A 26,578-nucleotide genomic window follows, 5' to 3' on the forward strand; every position below is an offset into this window, starting at 1 on the left:
CGGATCTTCGTAACTGATCGAATCTGCAATGAGGTTAGATTCACTAGAAAAAGCATCAACTAAACCATCATCCTTGTGAACAATCACATCTGTATCATGCAAATCATCACGCTTATCATTATCATGCAATTCATCATGCTCGTGAATAATCACATCTTGATCATACAAATCATGTGTGTCATGCTTTGGAGAAGACAAGACTGAGAGAAACTCCTTCTCCTGATTCTTTTCAATCTGCACCTGCACATTAGAAAATAGTAGGACCAACTGTTGCATGCATTTCTCTGCACTTCACGTTCTTCGTGCTCGCGATCCAATTTGGCTTTTCTTTCTTTGCGCTAGCGCTTCAAGGCAGCACGTTGCGCTTCTTGTAGTAACTTCATATCTATCATCGTCTTGACCAAAGCCTCCATAGGATTTGGTGCAATCCTTGGCGTAGATGGGGAGGGGGGAGGGTCGAAAAAACCTCCTAGTGGGGAAAATTCTTCTTCTCCACCTCCATACTCATCACCTCTATGCAAAGTATCCATTCTGCTCTGGGTGATGACCATATACTAAAGTCTTGAATTCTTGAGTTCACGAGGAACTTGGGTTCTTGTGGTTCTTGGATTCTTGGGTTCTTGAGTTCTTGAGGTTCTTCTTTTGCTTGCAATCTGTGTTAGAGAAGGATCTCTCGCACCCCTTGGCGGCCTTGCGCTCACACCAAGGTTTCTTTTTCCCACCTCACGTCGATTGGCCGGCCGCTAAGTGCACGGTCCGCTCTCAATGAGTGAAAAGAGAAACAAGGGGAGGCTGGACAAGCCCTACTTTCTTGGGTTTCCTGTCACTCTTCAAAACACGATTAGGAATCGACACGCCCAAGTGGACTTGGGTTACATACGACCGCAACAAGCCAAAAAAATTATGTGGTTCTTTCCTTGAGCGATACAAAACACTGCCAAAGCTCTAATACCAATGTAAGGTGCAACGGAAGTGAATGTTGAACTTTGCTCAAGATGAGTGCTGCAAACTGTGCTCAAGGGTTTCTTTTACTTACGGAAGGAAGAGCCTTCCTGTAAGGTGCAACGGAATGAATGTTGTATTTTCTCAAGATTAGTGATCTTTATTTCTCAAGGTTCCTTTTAGTTCTTAGGTAAAGAGAGAGCTTTCCCTAAGTTTTTAGTTCTTAGGGAAAGAGAGAGCTTTCCGTCTTATGGAGAGTGCTATGATCACGAACAAAGTGAGTAGATATTGTGCGTGCAAGTGAATGAGACTAAGAGAAGGAGAGAGAAGAGATACGACACCGAGAGGTTGTAAAACCCTCCTCCGAAGGCGCCACTCTCATCGGCGAGAGTGGTCTACTTTGATTGCACAAAGGTGTACAATGCGAATGCAATGGACTGATGCAAATGGGGACTATGTCGATGAAGACGATGAAGACTTTAGGGCTGAAATCGATGCTTCTTTATCTGCTGTCCACAAGGCTTAAGGGCTGAGAATCGGGGTGATCTTGGGGGCTGAAATTGATTGTTTTCCCTTGCTGATTTGGGGCTGAAATTGACTGTTTTGTTAGGCTGAATGGTGAGGACAAAACGCTGATGTATCTGCTGATAAACGCTAGCTAAGGGGCTGCATTTTCCTTGCTGAAAAACCTGTTGTAAAAAGTTGATGTAGTGCAGTCAACCTGCGTTTTAATGGCTGAACAGTGGAGGCAAAAACGTTGCAGATCTTCAAGCAAGTGCTAGCGTTAGTAAATTGGGGACGCTGCTGCCAGTGGACAGTGAAAACGCTAGGCCTGAGAGGTTGAGGGATGGCAATGGCTGGCTCTGGAAACGCCAAGGAAGGGGAACCCTATGGCGATGATGAAAACGCTGGTGGAAGGGAGTGGCCTCGCTAAGGGATTGGAGAGGGTCTTGCTGAGAGAGGGTGGGACACCTGTTGCTTGGGGAAGCCTGTTGTGTCTTTGCTCATCTACCAATTTGTGCTAACTTGGGTTTGCTTATATATTAACTTACCCAATTTTCCCTACTGAGTACCCAACAAAAGTCACTTAATAAATAAGTGAAAAATGTCAAAAATAGGGAAATGGGATAAAGTCATTTGAAAAATCCCCAAACTGACTCTGATGGAATCTGATGGAAATGCTTATGCTTATGCAATGTGCAACCATAGGATAAGCATCTACACTGAGTGGCTGGGCATGCACGGTCTACAAATAGACTGACAAAAGTGCCAGATCACTTCTAATCTAACTTGACTGGACTTGACGGAAACCCTGCTATGGTGTAACTTGTCCATGGACACATAGGGTTGGGATGTGTCACGTGACATCCCCTCCTTTTTAAAGTGAGGTACTGGTACCGAGCTGCATGGCTTCCTTGTAGTCTGCCAACAACTTTGGATAATCCTTGAAGAACTCTTCGTCTACTCACACTGCTTCATGGGTTCCTCGATCTTTGAACTTCAAAAAATAATGTCGTACTTGTTTCTTCGAACAATGGAGAAACCGATGCAACAAAACTTGCTCCGGCTCCATGACTTCTGCTTCATCTATTATCTCCGGTTCTTCTTCTTCCAAAACATCCTTTGGAGGTGTTCCCTGAAACACTTTCAACCAAGAAACATGGAAAACGTTGTGCATAGACCATGAGTTAGGCAATTGCAATTTCATTGAAACCTCATTAATCTTTTTGATGACTAGAAATGGACCATACACACAAAAAGATAACTTAAGACATTTCTTTCCAACTTGCTTAAGATGCTGTTTCATAATTCGTAGATACACCCAATCTCCTTCCTTGATCGAGACCTCCTGACGATGCTTGTTAGCCTCTCAAGAATAAGATTCCTGAGCCTTGCTCAGCCGAAGCTTCAAACTCTCAAAAATCTCATCCAATGACTGACTCGTAGCATTGGCATCAGGCATTTGATTGACCGATCAAGTCAACAGTGACTGGAATCGGCAGCCAAAAGCTACCTCATACGGAGTTCAACCAATAGCATAAGAGAAGGAATCATTTAGGATAGCCTGTACTAATGGGAGATAGAGCTCCGATTGAGACTGTTGATCATGAACATAAGATTTTAACACATCAAAAGCCAACTGATTATGAATTTCCATTTGACCATCTGACTGTGGATGAAAAGCGGATGAAAAATTCAACTTTGTGCCAATATTTTCAAAGAGTGCATCCTATCTGAAACAATGGACTTCGGCAAACCATAGAGAGGATACCAATGCTTTATGAACAATCGTGAAACATCTTGTGCAGTAACTGTGGCCTTACAAGGAATCAACATACAAAATTTGATGAAACGATCAACAATAGTTAAACATTGAGTGTTCCTTGATTGCAGACTTAGTGGTAAGTTAGTCACAAAATCCATAGAGATATTCTGAAAAGGTCCCTCGGGAATAGGCAGCGGAAGCAAGAGGCCTTGCTGCTTACCCCGAGGAGCTTTGACTTTTTGACATATAGTGCAATGTGTGACATAACTAAACACATCTTTTCGCATTTTAGGCCAATAGAAAAATCGTTCAATCTTTTTCAATGTGCTGTTCATACCCCTGTGCCCACCCGTGAGAGAGTCATGTGCATCATGCAATATGTTTGGCCCGAGAGAGGGAAACACACATAGACGCTGACGAAAAAATAACAATCCATCACGAATGAGATAGTTGTTGGGCCCTTGGGAAGTAAGAGCCTCCAACCAATACTTACCAAACTCCGAATCTGCATACTGATTCTTCATGTTGTCAAAAGACTTACCCTGTATAGAAAATGTGGTTCTTGACTCAAGAGCCAAAGTCTGTCCTTTGCGACTCAACGCATCTGCAAACAGGTTTAGCTTTTCCAAACACATACTCAATCAAACCTCCAAATTGCTCAAAAATTTGTGACCACCGCGCTTGGCGATCACTCCAATGTGCACTAGGCATAGACTGGAGCCACTTCAGGGCTTGATGATCTGTGCGCACTGTAAAATCTCTACCATACAAAAAATGCTTCCAATGCTTAAGATAGTGAATGACAGACAAAAGTTCTTTATCATAAACTGAATAATTCTTTTCCGCACTATTGAGCTTCCGGCTAAGGAAAGCTATTGGGCGACCATGCTGCTGGAGCACAACGCCAATGGCGACATTGCTCGCATCTATCCATACCTCAAAGGGATCATCCCAAGAGGCAAGGATAAGACACAATGCTTCTGTCACTGCAACCTTGAGAGCTGTGAAAGCCTCAATGGCTGCCTTGGGCAATTCTACGCGCTGATGGCGAGTCTTTATCCCTTTCAAAACATCAGTCATAGGTGCAGCAATGCGTGCAAACTTCTCTATGTACGAACTATATGCAAGTTGACATAAACCAAGAAAAGAACGCACATCATATGCAGTTTTGGGCCAATCCCAATTACGAACCTGTTCCACCTTCGCGGGGTCTAGCTTGACGCCTTCTGTAGAAATGATATAACCCAGATAAGTGACTTCAGTAAGAAAAAAATCTGACTTCTTCGCTGCAGTGTACAACTGACACTCATCCAAACGAGTTAATACCCTTTCAACATCTAATTCATGTTGTTCCCATGATGCAAAAAAAGTGAGAATATCATCTAAGAAGATGAACACACATATGCCTACCATATCGCCGAAACGACCTACCATGAGACGATTGAACATACCCATGGCTCCTATCAATCCAAAAGGCATAACAATATACTCCCATTGCCCTCGCTCGGTGTGAAAGGCGGTCTTGAGAATGCCGCCTTTGAATACCCGTACCTGATGGTATCCACTTTTGAGATCGACCTTGCTGAAAACCTTTGCCCCATTGACAGTCATCTTGTTTAATGCCTTGTAATCAACACACAAACGAGATGAACCATCCTTCTTGCGAACAATCTGATAGATCTACAGAGCATCAGGAGCATTCCTGTCAGAAAAGACTTTAATTTTAAGCCAATAGACATCCTATGCGTAGGATGTCTACAGGCCAATCTGGGAGGAATTTTGGGATTTTGAGTTGACCAGTGTGTTCAGAAGGTAGGTTTTACCCTAATTTCAACTGGAAAGTGGAAATTTGGCCATATCTTGACAGGATAACGCCAGATAGACTGAAATTGCTAGACATCCTACCCAAATAGTGCCAAAACATTAACTTGAGACCAAAACCATAAGTTGGCTGCATGAGTATGTCTTGCATGATATATCGAGTGACTGAAAGGGGTTTCACCTCATTGGGTAAGAAAATTGGGTTCAAAGTGAACTTTAGCACTTTGGACTGAAAAAGCAAAAACAGCTGAAGATTGGGACTTTTGACATCCAAATCAAAATCTAAGCATACCACTGGGATACTGACATCAAGGGGAAGCTGTGGGACAAATCTGGGGTCAAACAGGCCAAAAAGACATCCTACGCGTAGGATGTCTTCTGAGTGATTTGGGACTCCAAACTCAATTCTGAGTATACCCAAGGGGAGCCTGGGCTTTGAGTTTGAAGCCATTCTGATGAAAAAGACATCCTACTCGTGGGATGTCTAATGCAAGAAAATCAAGCCAGACTTTGACTTTGAGCATTGTAAGGTGTTATATAGCCTAAGGCAAGCCTCCTAGTCAATTTTGGTCCAATTTGGAGTTGATTAGATTGATCAATACCATCAACAGGCCGTCGGAGCATATTTCTGACTCATTGACTAGCTAATAGGTGTCCAAATCAAAAAGTAAAAGCAGCTGTAAGCTCAGCACAACAAAGGGAAACAACAGTGCAAAAATCCAGGCAAAACACAGTAGGAGACATCCTATGCGTAGGATGTCTATTGGGGCATACTGCAGAGAAAATTTGACCTGGCCTAGACAGTGAGGTTTCATTTGGCTTAAGGGTTCCAGAACTTCTTTCAGAAGTGAAATTGGACCTTGTTTGCCCATTTGATGAAGCAAGGACTGAATTCAGACTTTTTCGCGTAAATTGACCAACATCTGAGGGAAGTACTGTTTCAGATTAGCAAACCTAATCCAGAACTTCAGAAGTGTATAAAATACAGTAGTGGTTGAGATTAACTCTCCAGTTATACCAATCATTACTAAGATAATCTCTAGCAGATAAATGCTTTGATTCAATTGCCAAACTTAAAACGCTTGTGTACAGGTATATTCAGCAACAAAGCAAGAAGTTGTGCAGAGACTGACCCATTGCCAGGTGAGTGGTTGGAATTGTGATAAATTGCATTGATAAGTTTGATGAATTTAAGATCAGGAAGATACATTGCTAGAGACCAGAAGGTGGCAGGTGACCAAGGTAGCTTAGTGTCCACCGAAGAGAGCGTAACTCAGGCAAGGCTAGATCCGCTAGCACCGATTATTGAGGAAGGTAGTGATACTGACACTTCGTCAGACAAATCTTTCTTCATGATGGGTAGTCAACAGCCAGGAGGTTTCACCTATGATGGACCTATGCGAGGAGGAAGCACCTCCCAAAATCCTTTGAATGATTCCAGGCTCATGGTGATCTTCTTAGAGGGAACAAACTCAAGAGGAGCCCTAGTCTATTCTGACTATCGAGGCCGCAAGTGCATTTGTATCGAAGAGAGTCCAGCACAAAGATTGGAGATAATCCGAGTGTATGATGATGGAGATAGATTCCGAGACGAAAAGGGGAACCACTATTTAATAGTTAGCAACCCTGAAGATTACAATAGATATGGAGATAACGTGGCAAAAGGGAAAATGGTTTCAAAAACTCAAGAACCGCCACCAAACATTGATCGGCCCGGAGCTATTTTAAGTATGATAAGAAAACAACCAGGATTCCAATTTATAACGAGAATGTGGGAATCTACAAACAGGAGAGTAAGGGTATTGTCTCTTACTTTCGCAGCAAAGAACCATACGTAAATGAACTAAGCAAAGACAAGGTTCTTTACTTATTCTCTTATGAAACTGCTACGGGGAAGGGCATAGTTTTCGTTGATAGATACGGGCGAGAATACCAACGTATTCTCCCAGAGGAAGTAGAAAGAGCAACAGGTCCAGGAGCATCAACATATGCCCCTGAGGAAATGCCGAGAGCCACCCACACCCCAAGCAAGTCAACAAATCCATTTTCAGATGAGTATGACACTACCTCTCATTCCACCCGACCGCAAGCATTCAACAACAAAGACCAACCAGCAAACTAGCCATCATTGCAGGCATGGCTTCAACAAAGTGCAACAATGGAACCAGACCGAAACCGAGATGGTTATCAAGCCGCACGAGGGCTCAGGGATTTGCAAGAACCACCACACTATTCAAGGTATCAAGCAGAGAGTAAGCCAAAGACACAAGGGTCGACAGAGCCTGGAGGACCACCCATGGAACGAGTTCGAAGAGAAGAACCACCTCCAGTGAGAACCGTTAGAAATTATGGCTTAGGAGCACCATTGGGAGAGGAACCAGCCTATTACAGAAGGCCCGAGGAGGTGTATCGACTGGGATGGGGTGATCCAATGATTAGGTTTGTAGACCATCGCAGAATTAGACCTTCTCAAGTGCAAAAATGGGTAAACAAGAAATACACAGGAAACAGAGACCCAAGAGATCATGTAGCAGCCTTTGTGCGTGTAATTAGAGCCGAAGAGGTGTTAGATTTTCCAACCCAATTCACAGGGTTTGGACTAACCCTAGAGGATGATGCTGCAACTTGGTTTGACTCTGTGGAGCGTAGAGACTTTGAGTCGATGGAGGAAGTGTTTGACGAGTTTATTGAGGAATTCTCTCAAAGGGGAATAGCTCATAATACCGTCTCACAAATCCATAAATTCAAACAAAAAGATGGAGAATCTGTACAGAAGGCAGCCCTAAGACTAAAAAGATATGTTAAGTTATGTCCTGTTGAAGAACTGCCAACTCAGTCCAGACTTATGCTGATATTCATCCAAGGACTAAGGAATGCAGATCTCCAGAAAGACTTACATATGAAGAGGAGCACGACGTTGAATGAGTTGACCAAGGAGGTTCTGTACCTTGTGGACAATTGTGCAGTCTACAAAGAAGGAGAGTTCAAGGACCTTGATGACGATTCATCTTCACAGCAAAGTGGAAGCAAGTCTTCCAAGACAACACTGAAAGGTGAAATAGCAGTAAACCAGGAGCATCTCGTAGATGAAGTGCTAAAAAAGATCAACTTGTACGCCAAACCCCAGGCTAAACAACCCAAGTGGTGTGCTATTGAACAAAAATGGACAAACCATGGGACCGAGGAATGTTATTATAACAAAGGATATGTGAGGGAGAGACCTTACACTCCCCAAGCTCCAGTAGCTTCCCCTCAAGTTCCACCGATGCCCAGATATCAAGCAGGCAACTTACTAGGACCTGTAGGTGTAGAAAGACCACAACCGGTGTTGGGGCAACAACCACCCCTACCAGGTTTACGACCAGTTGGTATAAGATACACACCAACGGTAACTGAATTAGAAGAAAAGGCTTTGGTGCCTATGCATGCATATTATAAAGATCCCAATGGATATGCGGAAAACCCTATCTATTATCCACTGGAAGAACCCTCGACACCAGAACCATGGAGCATGATAGGGAATCAAGGACCACCAACTGCTGCACAGGCCGAAGGAGAAGGATGATATAGCTTAGATGAACGAACATTGATGTTCATAGCCAATGGAGGCATGGGCGGACAGAGACAGGCTTACCAGCAAAGAGGGGCTCAAGGAGCACCTCAACAACCCAAGGGGACCCTGTTACAAGTGTGGAGGAGACCATTGGCTGAGAGACTATCCTCATGATGAAATCATTAGAGTCAATGCGTATTGCCCAGAATGTGGAATTACTCATTTGATTCCCGATTGACCTAAAAACCCGAGCAAAGGAGCAAAAACCACCCTGAACATGTTAGAAACAGTACCCTCCAGTGGAGGATCATAAAATGAAACAATCATACCTATTCAGGCGGTAACACGAGCCCAAGCCCAAAGAAGGACGAACGAACCCATAGTTGAAGAACCAAAAACCGATGCCCAAAGTTCAGAAACGAAATATAAGAGAAACACTTGGAAATCTAGAAAGGTGTGTAGGAAGGCCAGGAAAGAACGAGAGCAAACAGCCCTATCCGAGGAGTTGAAACATACAAAGAACAGATTGGAGCGGTTAGAGGATCTAGCTAGCTTAAGCTCACACACCACAGCAGCCATAGCACCCAAGGAAATAGCAGAGCCCAAAAGTGCACGCTCAAGAGGATCTGTACTGGTAGACAAGGTAAACGAGCAGTTGAATGCACTGCTAAAAGCTTATGAAGCTCGACTTAAAAAGAACCAAACCCAGGAGCAAAGGTGGATGACTTATCCATATGCAAAAATAGAAAAACAAAGGTTGGATATGTGTAAAAAGATGATCGAGACGGCTCAATCATTGATGGAAGACCCGTTGGGTAAACCGGCAAATTGTCATGACACACCAGCTCCAACCCCTATCCAACCAACATTAGAGAAACATGAAGAAACAAAGGAAAGACTCACTAATGATTATGAGTCGAGAGGAGAGCCTATCGTAGTGCCAAATACCACTGATGGGACAAGTGACGGGTTCCAGCCTAAGATATTGGTAGAAATGGGTAAGGACGGTAACGGTTTAGATGATATGTGGAAGCAAATCCGTGAGGCCAACGAGGATAATAGGATGAGTAACCCCATGAATAGCACGAGAAAAGAAAAGAATGTGATCTTACCTCCTATTGAAGAATTTGAGGCAAGATCGCAGATGAACTTTGAGATACATTCACAAGGGGGAGACCAAGGATCTACTAGTTCGAGGCACAACCAACCAGACTCTTTGAGAACTTTACCCTCTTACCTGGGAGAATATGAAGTTAAGTCGGAAGTGAGAGCAATCCCATCTCAAAGACTTTCTTCTAACAAGGTGATGGATTCACAAGGATTGATTGAGTTGTTATCCACCCCGGTGGCATGCACAATCACGTTAGCAGAACTCCTAAGGTTAAGGCCAAACATGTGGAACATAGTAGGAAAATTCCTAGAAAAATTTGGAGTGAAAGACCCCACCTTGAAGCTCTAAGACGGAATCAGGGAGTTGGACAGACCTAACCTAAACACTAGACCAGTACCATTGAATAAGGTTGGAGAATATTGCGAGGGAGAAGACGGAAACACCATGCTACCGGTAGAATTCCAAGGAGTAGTCTCCAAGGCTATTCTTGACAGTGGAGCGGGAGTTGCTATCGCCACCAAAGAAATTTGGAAAAAATGGGGAAAACCAGCTCTGAGGGCTACCAGAATGAAACTGCAGTTGGCAGATGGATTCACGGAGAAGCCTCTAGGACTCTTAGAAAAAGTAATTGTCACTTCGTGCGGAATCGAGTATGAGCATACATTTGCAATAGTCGATTTCGACAAAAAGAACAATTACGAGATAATCTTGGGACGACCATTCATGCGACAACTGAAGATGGTCCAAGATTGGGGTTATGACCACATATACCTCAGACATGGCGAGACAACAACTAAAATACACCTGAAAGACCATAGTTACAAAGATGTAAACCAAACACCAGTGGAAGAGTTTGATTCGGCTACAGTAGCATGATCGGAACTACCAGCATGGTTAGGGCAACCAAAAGAGCTATGGATGTGCGGAGCTTCACATTGTGGAAGCTTAAGAAGAGAGGAATGCGTCTTAGAAAGAGCAATCGAGGACAAGGAGTATATTTCGGAACCTTTCCCTGAAGATGCCTTGGAACCTCTAGAATGGGAACACATACTGGCAACGTTGGATGTCTGTACCATTAATGACAGTCCAACAACAAAATTTTGCGATAAGGATGGCTATGATGTGCTACCCTATTACATGGTAAGCGTTGTACCAGAAAAAGAGACGGTGGAACCTCCAGAACAAGAAGAGTTTTACAACTCCTCTGAACATTTGGAAGTAAATGATGATGCAGATAATGAGTGTTCAAACACCTCAAGTGAGCGTGGAAATGAAGCCGAGAATATCAAGTTTTATGATTTTGCTAATCAACACCCTAGACGCCAAGAACGCTATAGGAGAAAAAAAACAGGAAACAAAGCGAGAGAGAACCTGGTGCCCAAGATAAAAGGTAAAATTCACTATTTGATGCTTGTAAAAGCAGAGGATTGTGTGAAAGATCAAATATCAGGAAAATTCTCAGAAAATCAAAAAGAAAGAACATGAGAAGAAATAAAACAGGTACGAAAAGCTAAAACCAAAACAAAATCACAAAAATCTGAAAAATAAAAAAAAGAAACAACAAAAGACCAAGAGTGGACCAAACTAGAGCGTAAACAGAAATACCAAGAACTGAAACGGTCTTTGAGAGAGATATGGACTACTGAAGAAGATAGTGATGGTAAAGGGGAGTCAGAAAAGGGCAACATGAACGTACTAGCACACTATCGGAAATTTACTATCCAAGACAGAAAAATCATCATGACACCACCAATTAGGGAGAGAACCAACCAAGAATCTTACGATGGGCTTGAAAATGCAAAAAAGATAGACCTCGCAGAACCAGGTGAAAAGCCTCAGCCTGTCTAAATAGCTAACGATTTAGAGCCTGAGGAGGAAGTGCAGCTAACACAACTTCTCAAGAAGTATAAAGATGTGTTCGCTTGGTCCTACAAAGACCTCAAAGGAGTTGATCCATTGATATTCCAACATACAATTCCTTTGAAATCGGATGCAAAACCTAGCAAACAACGTCCTTATACATATAATGACACATTTGCTAAACGAATCAAGGAAAAGATTGATAAACTGATGGAAGCGGAATTCATCTATGAGATTGAACATACAGATTGGGTGTCACCCATTGTGGTAGTTCCCAAAAAGAATGGAAAATTGCGGGTGTGTGTAAACCTCAAGAAGGTGAATGCAGCAACCATAAGGGATAATTATCCCTTGCTAATCACAGAACATGTACTTGAGCGAGTGGTCGGGAAACTGGCTTATTCCTTTCTCGATGGGTTTTCAGTATACAACCAACTGGCAATAGCAAGGGAAGATCAACACAAAACAGACTTTGCCACAGAATGGGGGATTTATGCGTATTGAGTTATGCCATTTGGCTTAACTAATGCACCAGCCACTTTCCAGAGGTTGATGACTCACGCATTCAAGGAATACCTAGGAATATTCTTAGAAATTTACATGGATGACCTGTGTGTACACTCTCTTCTGCGAGAGAAACAGATAGACCATTTGCAAAAGGTCTTTGAAAAGTGCAGAACATATCGAATCTGTCTAAACCCGGAGAAATGTGTATTTATGGTTAAGCAAGGACGAATCTTAGGACACATTGTCTCAAGAAATGGCATAACCACAGTCCTAGACAAAGTCAAAGTCATTGTAGACATGCCCATGCCTACTAATGCGAAACAAGTAAAATCCTTCATGGGACACTGCGGATATTATCGAAGATTCATATACATGTATGCGGTCATCGCACAACCTCTGTATCGGTTGCTAGTCAATTTTGAGTGGACCGAGGAATGTGAAACTTCATTCCAAAAGCTGAAGGAAAACCTTATATCAGCACCTGTATTAAAGACACCAGATTGGGAAAAGATATTCCATGTGCACATTGATGCTTCAATATATGCCATTGGAAGTATTCTAGCTCAACCTGGAGACGGAACAATGGATTTTCCGGTTTGCTATGCGAGCCGACAGTTAAACAATGCAGAAAAGAACTACACAACCACCGAGAGGGAAGGGTTAGGAATGATTTATGCTGTAAAGAAATTTCGGCATTATTTGCTTGTAAACAAATTTGTGTTCTTCACGGATCATCAAGCTCTTTTGTACCTAGTAAATAAACCTTGCAATACAGGAAGAATCGTACGCTGGTTTATTATATTGCTAGAATTTGACTTCACAGTGGTGGTCAAAAAGGGTAAAACCCATCTGCGAGCAGATCATCTTTCAAGGATACACAACGGGGAAGCTCCTGAAGGAGTAGATGGTGACATACCAGATGCTTATCTTTTCAACATTGAAATGGTACCCAAATGGTCTCAGGAAATTGTTAGCATTCTTTCCTTCGGAAGTGAGTTTGATAATACGGAATGCAGATCCAAACAGCAAACAATTCGACAAACAAAAAACTTCCAGTTGATAGCAGGACGGCTGTATCATCTTGGATCGGACCTAATCCTACGATTATGTATAAATCCGGAAGAATTCGAGTGTTACCTTGAAGAGGCACATGTCTAGGGTTGTGCATTTCATTGTTCAATAGTGAAAACACACCAGAGACTGAAACAGTTAGGGGTTTATTGGCCAACTATGTATGCGGACACACATTCTCATGTTACCAATTGTACAGTATGTAGTGCCAAACGACCAGTGGATCACACAACTTTGTTTCAAGTGAACATAGCACTTGCATGGAGCCAATATATTATTGACTTATTAACCACCAGGACGTTCCCTGAGAACATCACAAGAGCACGGGGAAAAGCTATAGAGCTGGAAGCTCGTGACTTTCAGTTAATTGGGAACCAACTCTATAAGCGGGGGAAGGACAATCAACTTAGAATCAGTGCAAGTGAAAGCGAATACCTGCTGATTCTAGAACAATCACATAGCGGAATAAGTGGAGGCCATTTTTCGGGCGATAAGACGACAAAAATTGTCTTAACCGCAGGAATTTGGTGGCCTACATTGCACATGGATGCCGACGAGTTTGTAAAGCGTTGTGATGAATGTCAACGCACCAAGATACCAATAAAAAGAGATGAGATGCCATTAAGGCCAATGATGGGGGCAAGGACATTTGCAAAATGGGGCATTGATTTTGTGGGACCTATATCACCCCCTGCATATCGCACCCATACCCAATATATTATTGTGGCTACGGACTATCTCACAAAATGGGTCGAAGCCAATGCAACACAAAAAGCTGATGCATGCACCACGGCATAATTTTTGTATGAGAATGTTTTTGTACGTTACGGGTTACCAATAGAAATTGTCAGTGACCGTGGAACACACTTTCTCAATGAAGTCATTGAATATTTTCTAGAGGAATTCATGGTCATACATAGGAAATCAGCACCATACCATCCCCACAGGCCAATGGGCAAGCTGAGGCCACAAATAAAACACTATGCACGGTTCTCACTAAAATAGTGTCAGACTCAAGAACAGATTGGGATCAGCAACTACACTCAACACTATGGACATACAGGGTAGCTTACAAAACATCAATAGGAACAACACCATACAACATGGTGTTTGGCCTAAATGCTATACTACCCATAGAGATTTTAATCCCAACTCTACGAGTAGCAACAAGCTTGGAATGGACAGGGCATGAGCTCTCTTCAAGAATTGATGATCTTGAAAAGCTAGATGAACCCCGCTTGCGAGCTGTCGCTTCAATCTATTCTAAAAAGAGAAGACAAAAGAAATTTTTTGATAAACATGTGCGTACCAAAGAGTTCAAAACAGGTGATTACGTACTTGTTTATACCTTGAAGCAACATGCCAAGAAACTTAAAAAGCGAGGGATGGGACCATTTGTGATTAGTGATCTATCACAAAATGGAGCTGTCAAGCTTGCTACATTAGCAGGTATAGAAATGCCAAACTGGATTAGTGGATGTCGACTGAGGAGGTATCATGTACCACTCACACAGGAGATGATCCAACAAATTCATCAAGGAAAACAACGAATGAAGAAAAAAGAGAGAGTACGGGAGGAAGCTCAAGCCGAAGCACAGGAACGATTGCAAAAAGACGGCTTCTGCGACAACAGCAGAAAAGTGGAGCACCATTGCGAATCAATGCCATTTGACTGAGTGAGTTGGAGGAGGAAACAGTGGAGCCAATAATTATAGTCAAAGTAGGCAACAATCAAGTTGAATCAACAGCTTTGCTTGATTTGGGTGCTCAAGAAAATTTGATCTCTTACCGACTATACCAACATCTCAAAGTCATAGATCAACTTCATCCTACTACCCAAGTGCTCGAAAGTAGCACATCACACCCATTGACAACATTGGGATGGACTATATTGCATGTACAGATACATCAATATATCTATCCACACAAATTCTATGTGGTGACATATGAAAGCACACAACACCCAATGATGCTAGGGCAACCTTGGCAAAAAGCATACAATGTGTAGATAGATTGGAAAGCAAAGGCTGTCAAAATTCAACATGAACATGAATGACAGGTGATAGCTTTTGCTCAGCAATACCATCATGATCAACTGCAAGCCATGCAATCACTGGCAACAAAGACAAAAGCACAAATGCCATGAAAGAACAACATGAAACCCGAGACCAAAAACCAGGTAAAATCCAACCATGCTAATTACAGACAGATGAAGTCACCGACCACAATGCAAAAATCTAGGCTACCAAAACAGGTAAACAAGTATGGATGCGGAAGGATAGAAATGCAATGGCGGAAAAACAACAATGTAACAAACGGATTCCAACAGAGCAGACGGTTCAACCCCAAACCAAGGGCATAAAACAGATGTGGATACCAAGAAAATGCTTAGCAATAAATGTCACTCAGATTTGGATAGCAAAGCAAAAGCAAAAGGAACTACCTGCCGTACACGCGATAATGGAAGGCAGAGAGCGGCATTTCAAAAAAGGAAACCGATGTATGTGGATGCCAATGAAAGACAAACCAGTGGCAAAAAAGAAAGAGCCAAACCATCTACAAAAATCGACAACAACACAATACCAATGGAATTTAGAGGCCATAAGGCCCATAGCCATTACATCCCCGCCAATTCTATCCTTAGACACAGCTACGACTCCATCAACAATGTCGGCAAAGCAATTGCCTTTTGCCAAAAAGCCAATTAAACAGAGAGCAGTAGAGTTACAGGGTGTTACTTGCAAAGAAAGCAGGAAACCTCGACGGCGAATGCCAATAAGCATTTTGCTTATTCCCTTCTCTTGCACAACATTAATTTTTCCATGCATTGACCGAGTATGCATAAAATAGGGCCACATTAATCGGCCAGGCATTAGCACAACTTTTTCAACCTATGAACAACACATACTCCGAGGCCAAACCTTGTCGCCCGGGAGGACTCCGGCTAGGAGGGGGGGGAGGCATTCTAGAGGCACTCTCAAATGCGGAACCAATGACAGAAACAACAAAAAAGGGCACGATTTTTGACTATTTTAAGGGTTGTTGTTTGATTGCAAATTTTTCTGGAGTAACCCAAGCACATATGCCCTTATACAGAATGAATCTACAGGTATATGGGGCCAAACTCCAAATCAAGCCCTAGGTGTGTGTATATAGTAGAAATAGCCATTTTTCGGGAAAAATATTGGTAAAACGGAGAAATCCGGCCATAAAAATTGCATGTGAGTCTATATAATGTGTTGCGGTGATTTTTGTGATTTACTATGATTTTTGGGGATTTTTTGGGTTTGATTTGCTATTTTCCTTTTAATTTTGCTAATTTTCGGCAGAAAAACTTCAAAAATACAAAAAGCAGGTGAAAAACAGTCGTAATGAAAAAAAAAATATATGGTGATGATCAGTGACTATAGGACAACCTATGGTACAGTGGGGGTGCAATTATGAGACTGGAGCGGAAAGCGTGTTTTGGCCAGGTTTTGACCGAAATGCCAAATTTCTGGCAAATAGAGCAAACGGAGTCCAAATCAAGAAATTTTTGAGCCTAAACCGCATCTCGCAAGAAGATAGGAGCACATGTCAAATTTCATGAAAAGTGGTTCGGGGACCTCCATTATAAGAAATTTTCACCCCATTTTTAGCTCATTCTCACTATTGACCTTGTGGAGAGAGGCTTTGCCACTTAGAGCGGATCGACTTTCCAGCAGCTTCTACGACGCTCACGTCTACCCGACCAGCTCCAGACATGAGAGGTAGGCTCACCACCTTGAGCTTTTCGCGCATGTTTGTCGTTATGTCGCGAAAACTAGCGTAGAGGTCACACACAAAGCGAGCGGTACAGACCTGCAAGTAGAGACGGTGGCCTAACGGCTAACCCGAAAGCAACAAGACTTCATCGGCAGCTTACCCTAGTCTAGGAGACCAGTCCTGGATAGCCAAAGGCAGTGGGAAACCATCGGGAAAAACCCTAATTCCCAGAAACCCGCAAGAGGCCACCAAATGGGAAATCGGCGAAACGGCGACCAAATGCTGCCAAAATTCATGGGTAGGAGCATCTTGACATGCTCGACAAGTCTATATGACCCGCATGACCAAAAAGTGACTCGAAGCGGCACTAAACCTCAGAAACGGCATTAGACACACAAAGCGTCAAGATGCACTTGCGGCCAAACCGCAAGTCCGTTTGCCACCAAACTTCACGAGCGGCTTTCCTAGACCATCAACAACCAAGTCCTATGGTGGAAGGCCACCACAAATCATGAAAGGTATGTAAACGCAACCACGGGTGCTTCTAGAGTGACAAATTGCCAAATGGAGCTCCGGTGAAGCCAAAGTCGACAAAAACCATACGGCAAGGATCCCCAAGGGATTGGGAAGCTATGGAGACCAACATCGAAAAATTTCATCGCCAAAAACCACTCCAAAAGTCAGAAAAAGGCTCGGAGGCTCTGAAGTCCACACAGGGAGTTATACTCTATCCATTTGACTTTTTTGTTGAAATTAGGCTCAAAAGGGACTTAGGGGGGCAAAGGGCAAGCACTGGGAGCACTAGCACTAAAAAAATCACTAGGAGACATCCTACGCGTAGGATGTCTCAAGGGATCTTTTTGGTACAAACCTCAACAATTTTTGTCATGCACATGTTTTGAATGACATTTACAAGTCATACACCAAGTTTCATCACATTTGGACCAGATTTGACCTCATATGCATGGAAAAATGCAAAGTTAGGGCATAGAGGCAATAATGGGCCATTGACCTACCAAATCTTGTCCAAATCTCATGAAACTTGCACAACACATTCACATACACATTAGCAAACAATCTGTGTGGTCAGAGAGTCAAAATGATGAAAAAAGACATCCTACGCGTAGGATGTCTAATGGACCGTTTTGGCATGGAAGGGATGTTTTGTCATCCCAGATCTAATTACCTCATCATCAAGAGCCCATATGTCAATTTTGAAGCCATTCTAATCACTCTTGACCCCCAACACAGATGAGGCCTATTATGCATTTTTGGACGTGCTAGCTGCACGCTATACAAGGGAAGAAGCTGCCACAGTCGCATTCGACTTGGCGAGGACAGGGCATAAAGAACAGGTGCAAGGCATTCGGCTAGTGGAACTTAAAGAAATTGCTACAGACACTGTAGACCTGCACCTGTCCTCCAATGACTGGGACGTGGTGATGACAAACCTAGCTGGAATACGAGCACAATCTATGGCATCAGAGAAAGAAATGATAACTCTAAAGGCCACCGAAGAAAAGACCAAGATGGAAAGGGATTCTCTGCAGGCACAAAGCCAAGGGCAAAAAGAGAGAGAAGCTGACCTCCAGGCCAGCTTGGCAATGGCTCTACAAAACTGCCAAGCAAAGGAAGAAGCAAATGAGGCAGCAGCAAAAAGAATACAAGCAGTTGAAGAAGAGTTTCTACAGCTCAGCAAGTCATTACTAGATGCTGAAAAAGAACGGGATAATCTGACACTACAACTGGCAGAAGAAACAAAAGAAGTAGAGGCCATGAGAAATGCCAAGGAAAAAGCAGAGATAGAACTAGAAGCAAGCCTGGATGAAGTCCTTGAGCTCAAGGACCAATTAAAAGTCAAAGATCAAACCATCCAGAGGCTACGAGCATCACTTGCTAGAGTTAGAGCTACGAGCTCGATTCAAATCATTTCCAAGAGTCAAATATATGAAGAGCAGATGCAAGAACTTCAGAAGGAGCTGACTCTCGAGAAAAAGCAGAGGTTAATGATGGTTGAAGGTTCTATAGCAATGCAAACAAGAATGGAGGACAGCCAAAATACCCTACAAGAAGAGGTGGAAAGCATAAAGAAAAAGCTCGAGGAGGCGGAAAGAGTAAACGCTGAGCTTAATGACCTCCTCGTAAATATGGGCGGAGAAGCTGAAGCGGAAAAACAAACACTCCTCAGGCAAATTGAGGAGTTAAAAGGCCAACAACAAGCAGAGGCAGAAAGCTCAGGGCCAGCCGCCAATGAGGGCATCGACCTTGAAAATGTGGCAGATGTTGTAAACAAACCCATGCAAGAGAAAAGCATAGCAGGATCCTCTCAAGAGCCGCAGGATCTAACAAAAGAAGAGGAGGAAAAGTTGCGTAAGGCAATAGAGGCAGAGCTAAGAGAAAGCACAAAGGAAGCCTAGGAATGGGAGCAGAGGGTCTTCAAATCTATGACCATTCAGAAGATCGACACCAGCAATCTCAGGCGCGAGTGGCTTCAACCCTCTCTCCCGTATCCATTGCTGAAATATGAGGCAGCAACAATAAAAAAGCGAATCAGAGAAGAGCCAACGGAACCTCTCTACAATGCAGACACCTCGAGGCCAGAAGGAGTTAAGCTCATAGTGGATTCTCAGCCAAAGTGGAGGAAGGCTTGGCTTACCAAGTACCCACAATACCTAATCCACTTGGTAGAGGCACCTAAACATATTAAAGACAACCTCAGCTTCTGTCCTCTACCAAGGGTTAGGACGTGGAAGGCACAAGAAATCCTACAAAGAAGCCAACCCACTTGGCTGAATTACCCAAAACTGCCAGGCATGAAGGCAGGTGAGAGAATAAGTGTCCAATACATGGAGAAAACCCTAACGGGCGCCATAAAGTTGTTCACTGGCTCACCTGACCTTACATGCATTATGATGAGAAAAATCTGCAGAACCATCCTAGCAGTGTTCGAGACCTTCAAACCGGGCCAGGTGACCGATAGCATATTCTTCTTTCAAGATACATACAGATGTGCTTACGATCTGTCAAGTTAGCCTTCCAAGGAGGTGATACATGCGCTGTACCAAAGAATCATGTTTCTACCATCCTATCACCTCCAAGCTTTTGAAGAAGAATTTTATACGGGATTCTTCACCATGCACACAGATATCTTTGGCCCAACAATGCTGAACCTACATGCAAGGTACGAATCACTGCTAAAGATGCAGGAAACCATAAGATGAAGCAGCTGATCCAGGCCATGTCGGGGACGACATGAACAAGGAGGGGGGGGGGGATGTTAGAAGCTGGACACACCCCACGGCATCTAACTACTCGGCGGACTATTATTTTTGTAATTATTCATTCATTGAGGAAAACCCAATTTTTCACCTTGTAAATATTGGGACTTACAGAAGTTTCCAGATTGTATCCCAGTTTTGATAGTGATAGCCGTTTTTCGGTTCTTTGTAATTGCCACAGTGAGTTACCTCACCCTACCAAAATCACCCAAACACTGTGGCTATCCCTACCATTTCACTGTACATAGGCATGTGTGAGTCACGGGACTTTTCCCATATCTTCTTAAAAAACCCTCAATTAGATAGTCATTGGGCTAGTTGAGCCAAAAAAATAATAAAAATAAAAAATATAAGTATATTATGGCCCATGCGTATGTAAATATTTCTTTGTATATAGGGCCTAAATAAAAGATTTTTTCATAATTATTTTGGTATTATTTAAATATTTCTACGTAGGTGTGTGTTATTTATGCTCTGTACATTGCCTCACCATTACCACAATTTTTTCTTACCATTTTTCATACTCTTTATTCCATATAGAAAAATTTTCATATAAGCTTCTCTTATATTTGGTGTAACTCCACCCCAACAAAAATCCAAAAAAACTAGTTTTATTTATGTGTATATTTTTCCACTATTGTGATTTTTCACTTCCTACATCTATTTTGTTTTTTTTTTCTAAAAAATTAGAACACCAAAAATATTTATCTTTTTATGGTAGCCTCATAATGAGAGAGATTTCTTTTGACCCCTTTATATTTTTTCCACTTATATTATTTATATTTGACATGTACATATTTTTTAGACCCCTCAATATTTGATTTTCTTAGTTGTACTATTCACTTATATCATGATCTCAACAATATCTTCAATTATAGACCTACCAAATAAGGTCAAGGGTAGGTGGCATGCATACATGCACTATGGAGGGCTCACTCTTGGAGGTATTCAAAAGAATCATCCAAAGAAGGACCCCACAAGGACCTTGTGCAGTGGAAAAAAACGGTTGGTTTTGCTGAATTTTTAAAGTTCACTTGCTCTCCGAATTTGAAAAGGTGATACAAACAAAAGTTGTAGCTCGTGAGCTGAACTTTTGCCTCAAATTTTTTCATATTTTTTTGAGCTACGAGCTGTGAGCTATGATTTTATTAGTGGACCCCAGTTTTCCCATGCTATGCAGCCACACTCTCTCCTCCACTTTATCATTTTCCTCTTTCACACTCACTTCTCCACTCATCATCCCCACCTCTCTCACCACTCCTCTCTGCACCCTACTCACCTTCTCCTCAACCTTGAAGAATAAGAGAAACCATGGTGAACTCATACCTCCCACACACAATTCCATTCCAAAATTGACCACCTAGTCTCATTTTTCCTCCTCCAATTTACCCATATCTATAAAAAAAACCACAAAATTCAGCCTCTTCTCTTAAAAGACAGCATCATGGTGGTTGATTACTCAGCTTCGATTACCTTGTCTCTCAAGGAAGGTCAAGAGTGGAGAAAAAATGTACCGTCAAAGCTAGTGGACCGTCAACAAGCGTCAAAATTGACCCTACTCAAGACACTTGGAACATCAACCTTGTAAGAAATCCACCTTTTCTTACCTCTTAAGATTTTTCCTTCCTTATTTGTATCCTACATGGATACTCCCATTGTAAATATCCAATTCCATTTGTAAATTAATACTAACTCTACTAACACTAACCCACTATGAAAAGTCCTATCACCTCCATTTCTCTCCTCTCTCTTTCCCCACCAACTTCTTGATAATTCCAAGCAAAAGAAATTAGATAAATTGCTGAAAATCTAACCCAACCATGGTTAGAGGAGTAACCCTAGCCTTCAAAATTGCTATAAAAGGAGGGTGTAGCTAGCACAAAAAGGGGGAGCCATAAGCAAGAGCACTATGCTATATCTTGAGAAGCCAAGCTCAACCTCTCTAGAAGGAGCTCTTGAGTGGAATCTCATTGTCTTATGCATGTGCATGTGTTGTAATAGGGGATTAGCAAGGGAACTCTATGCCATTGTAAGAGAGAGAGTGATAATTCAATTGAGAGTAGGAAATCTATCATTTCTCCTACTAGTGTAAGCCCAACATTTGCTGAATCAAGGAGGGTGGATTTGGACTAAGCTTGGATATTTTGTCTCCCTTCCAACGTGAAGTAATGGACAACAATGATGCGTAAGTGTCTTGGTGTTTTTTGTTAAGTTCTTGATAGCTTGTCTCTGGTGTTGTCATCAATCTAGCCATAAATCCCACATACTGTAAGAGGGCGACAGGGTGGAGAGGACTCCCCTGGCCTTAAGACAGTGATTGGGGTGGCTTTTTTTGTGATGTGTTGTGGTGAAATTTACGCAAGCTATGTGAACAAATACTAATCTCACTTTGATTTGTCATGACAGATTTGTAAGAAGGTATTAATGCAACAAGCACCCCCTCCCCCTTTCTCTCTCTTTCTTAAATATATAGTTGTGTTTGCTTGATCATTGCCGATACATTTCAAAGCAGACCGAGCACTCTCTCTCTCTCTCTCTCTCTCTCTCTCGTGTTTTAGTGTGTGAGAGTGTTACATTGGTGTTCGGGTTAGTGTAAATTCCTTGCTTGTTTGTGGGTTGCTCTAACGATTCTCCTCTTTTGCGTCCTAGTTCGCTTTTAAACTAGGTGGTGCCCCTTGTGTAGTTGGGATTTGGCTGTGGGTTTGTTGTTTTGGTTTGTGTTGTGTTGTGCCCCAGCCCCATTCAGCAGCACGGGAGCCTTGAAGGGTGTCTAGAGGTTGCTCTTCTTGTTGCCCGCCCCGGACCGCCTCAATAGTTAGATTGAGTAGATGGTTGATTTTGGAACTTTAGGGTTTGAGAAGTTGTAAGGTATATATACCACTTTTTGACCTTAATGAAAGAACCTTTTGTCATTTTAAAACAAGTTTGAAGTCTGTGAGTGAGCGTACTATGTACGAGAGAGAGAGAGAGTGTGAGCTTCGTCTTGACGCTACGTGTGCTACGGTGGTCGGAATCAAGTGCGGAGAAGTGGAGCGTGTTGCCCCCGACTAGAGCTACGTGCCGATACCAACATTGCGCGCGTATGGTCCGGCTTTGGGAGCTCCTTCTACGAGCTTCATCGATTGTTTGGGTGACAATACGTTATCCGATTTCGCATTGCAGCATATCCACGCGTTCACATTGAGTAGAACTACACATTAGGCACTTCAGATTTCGAAACCGAAGATGTGCAGATTTCGACCAGACATCCTACGTGTTTCTGCACCGGGTGTTTTGGGTTGTGATTTTGGTTCATAGACCTTAGGGAGAGTGGCCTATAGGTATTAATAGGGTCTCCTTCAAGTTCTATGGTGTCTCGAAAGTGTTTGATGGGTGTTCGGTTCTAGCAAGTGTTGTAGGAAGTTTCCTCTTTTGCACTCTTGAAGGTTGTGACTTAGACAATTGGTAGAGACCTCTGTAGGAATTAGTTACGAGTCGGTCGAGTGTAGGTCGACACCTTATGCTTGCTTCCACACGCCTGCGGGTCGAGCTTCGTCCTTAGCTGACATTACTTGTTAGGTGAGTTCTCGCTGTGCTGACGTCCGTCGTGGCGTATCCGTCAAACAGATGTCCACCTTATACGAAGATATATGGTTAGTCAACCCAAATTGTACCAGCAAATATAAATAAAGTGGCTTTCTTTTTGTGTTACAGTTGTTTGAATAAATCTCATATGGGCAAAGTGATGTGATAAGGTATTAGTCTATATTATGGAGATGAGCTTGAATGATTTCATTTGCATGTCATGCATGCACCCGAAAATAGCAAAAAGTTATTTTTTGCACATATGTGATGTTATGACATATGCTTGATCAAAGTGGTGGGACTGTTTTGCATCATGGTTAAGTTGATGGGATGATTTCATATGATGTATGGAACTCATGGATGGGTGTGGATGTCTCATGTGTATGTGTATGTGTATACTACTTTCCACCCTTCTAGATCAAAACTAGCATTATGTGATAGGGGGGTGAGGTGTGGTCATAGTGCATCACTTATGTATGGTTAAACATTATCAAAATAGGATTTTGAAGTTGTGTTTAGTCACTCGTTGGATATCTTTTACGCATAAAAGGTTCATTCTTAAAGGCCATGTGTATTGGCTTGGTTTGATGGTTCATTCTTAAGGACCATGTGTATTGGGTCAATTTGATTGTAGTCAGTATGGTAAAACTCCAAGTGCGGGAGTTGGTTCAGTAAGGAATATGATTTATGATCAAGGGATTATATCCCTCATGGATTATGGTTATGATTTTGATCGTGGAAGCCAATGTCGATCTTGGATCTTTTTAGGATATGATTGTGATGCCGAATTTTTTGCAGCCATGTTATGTGCTAAAGCGGTTTTGTAGGATTGGATGCGCATCATCCTAAGCTGGGTAGAGTGCTTGCCAATGTGATGGAATTGGATTATGGTTTAATATTTTGGATTGGATTATGAAGTGGCCTTGATGGGTTATGTGTTACCATATACATGTGGTAGTGATGTGTGTGAACACATTTCGGACGGTCGAGGCATGTTTTCCCTCATTAGGAAGTTTCTCCTCCCGTGCATTGTAAATACATCCATCACTCTAGGGCTATCTTATCTTTCCATTTCACACTAAGTAATACTACTCTCTGTTGTGTGCCTTGATCTTCCTTCATCTTCTCCAACCTGTGTGTGTTTCCCTCCAATCCTTTATTCAACATTTGGTATCAGAGTAGGTTGCATCCTCCCGGGCTTAGTCACTAGCATCGCTAGCACACGCTTGCTCACTTTCTCCAATTTCAGTGAGCTTTGGTGAGCGTTAGTAGGTCGACAAATACTTTGGGTAAGCTCGTAGAGCTAGTTCTGCTAAAAAATTTGGTTCGGGCTCATTTCGGCCTCCATTTTCATTACAAGTAGTGTTATGCAGTCAAATTCATCCTTTTGCATAGAATTTTTGTAAGTGCCATTTTCTGCATAGCAAGTCCCTTACAATCTTCTTTGGGTTGTTGTTGGAATTAGGGTTGCAAGAAAACGCACACAGCTTGGAGAAGAGAAAGGAAGCTCAAGGCACACAACAGAGAGTATATTACTTAGTGTGTAATGGAAAGATTAGATAGCTCTAGAGTGATGGGCGTATATACAATGCATTTAGGAAAGTGTCCACCCTTGCATCCACACTCTCCACAATATACCTATATAGGTCTCGCATTCTTATCCGATTAAGAAAAAACATTTTTTCAATGGTCATCCGCTCCATAGTTATGGCAATTGCCATTTTTTGGTTTGGGAATTGGATTGACCATAAGTGGTTGCTCCCTGGTTTGCAATAAAGTAAACATGTGCTGTATCAATGGGTGCTTGGCACATCTGCTGCATAGGTATTGGGGTAGGTTGGTTATACCACTCTTCTTCTATCCCCATTGTTATTGAGCTCGTTTTAGGGTCTGGAGTAATGGGTACTAGGGTTTTCTCCTTCGCTTGTTCCTCAGACACCATATACTTGATCGATATAGATCTATTCCCTGGGAGTGGTGGTTGCTGACATAATACTGGTTGTGGTCTCTCACATTCATGGGTGATCTTTGCATGGGTGCCACATTTGTCGGGTATCTATACATTGGTTTCCCTTGTGGCCTCATTGGCACATATTGGATATTTCCATCATATTGAGGTTTGTAGTAGCACTTGTTTGTCCCATGATTTGTCCATTTTCCTTCAATGGTGCACCATTTTAATTGACTTTTTTGTCCCATAGGTTGTCCTTGATTTAGTCCCTGCATTGGGCCTCTCATCGGCATCCTTTGGATATTGATCATCATATTGTTCATGCATTTAAGCATGTCCTCTATAGCACTGGCAGGAGCTGCATCAGCTGATCCTACTTGTGTTGGCACGATGCGTGTGGTTTGCTTGCTCTATGTATCTTTAGCTTTTCTTTCCTCATTGAAGATCTCACAATTCTCACTCAAGTCGATCGCATCTAGACTGCATGCTTCCCAAGTCGTGTTTTTTTCTCTACAAAATATCATGCAAATTTTTGTTTAAAAGCCCATCTAGAAAGAGTGAGACAAGTCTTTCCTTGGTTGAAATCTCCAACTCCAAGCATCTCTCTATGTACTCCCTCATTCGAATCGCTCTACCTCTGACAATTTCTCCTTGTTTTTTCTTGAAACTATAGATTTGTGCCACCGTGCTATGCTTTATTTCCATTGTAGAACAAGTAGCAACAAATCTCATGGCCAAAGTCGGCAAGTCGGCTATCGATTTAGGAGGTATGGCTTAGAACCAAGTCAAAGGTTTTTCCTTCGAGGTCATCCCAAATCCCCCAAATTGTGTATGGAAATTGGTTATGCGCTCAGCTCTCAAAACCTGTCTGAAGCTGGCTAAATGGTCATATGGATCCCCTGACCCACTG

This window comes from Adiantum capillus-veneris, chromosome 18 (genome assembly GCF_014529385.1).
Source record: "Adiantum capillus-veneris isolate H3 chromosome 18, ASM1452938v2, whole genome shotgun sequence".
Classification (NCBI taxonomy): Eukaryota; Viridiplantae; Streptophyta; class Polypodiopsida; order Polypodiales; family Pteridaceae; genus Adiantum; species Adiantum capillus-veneris.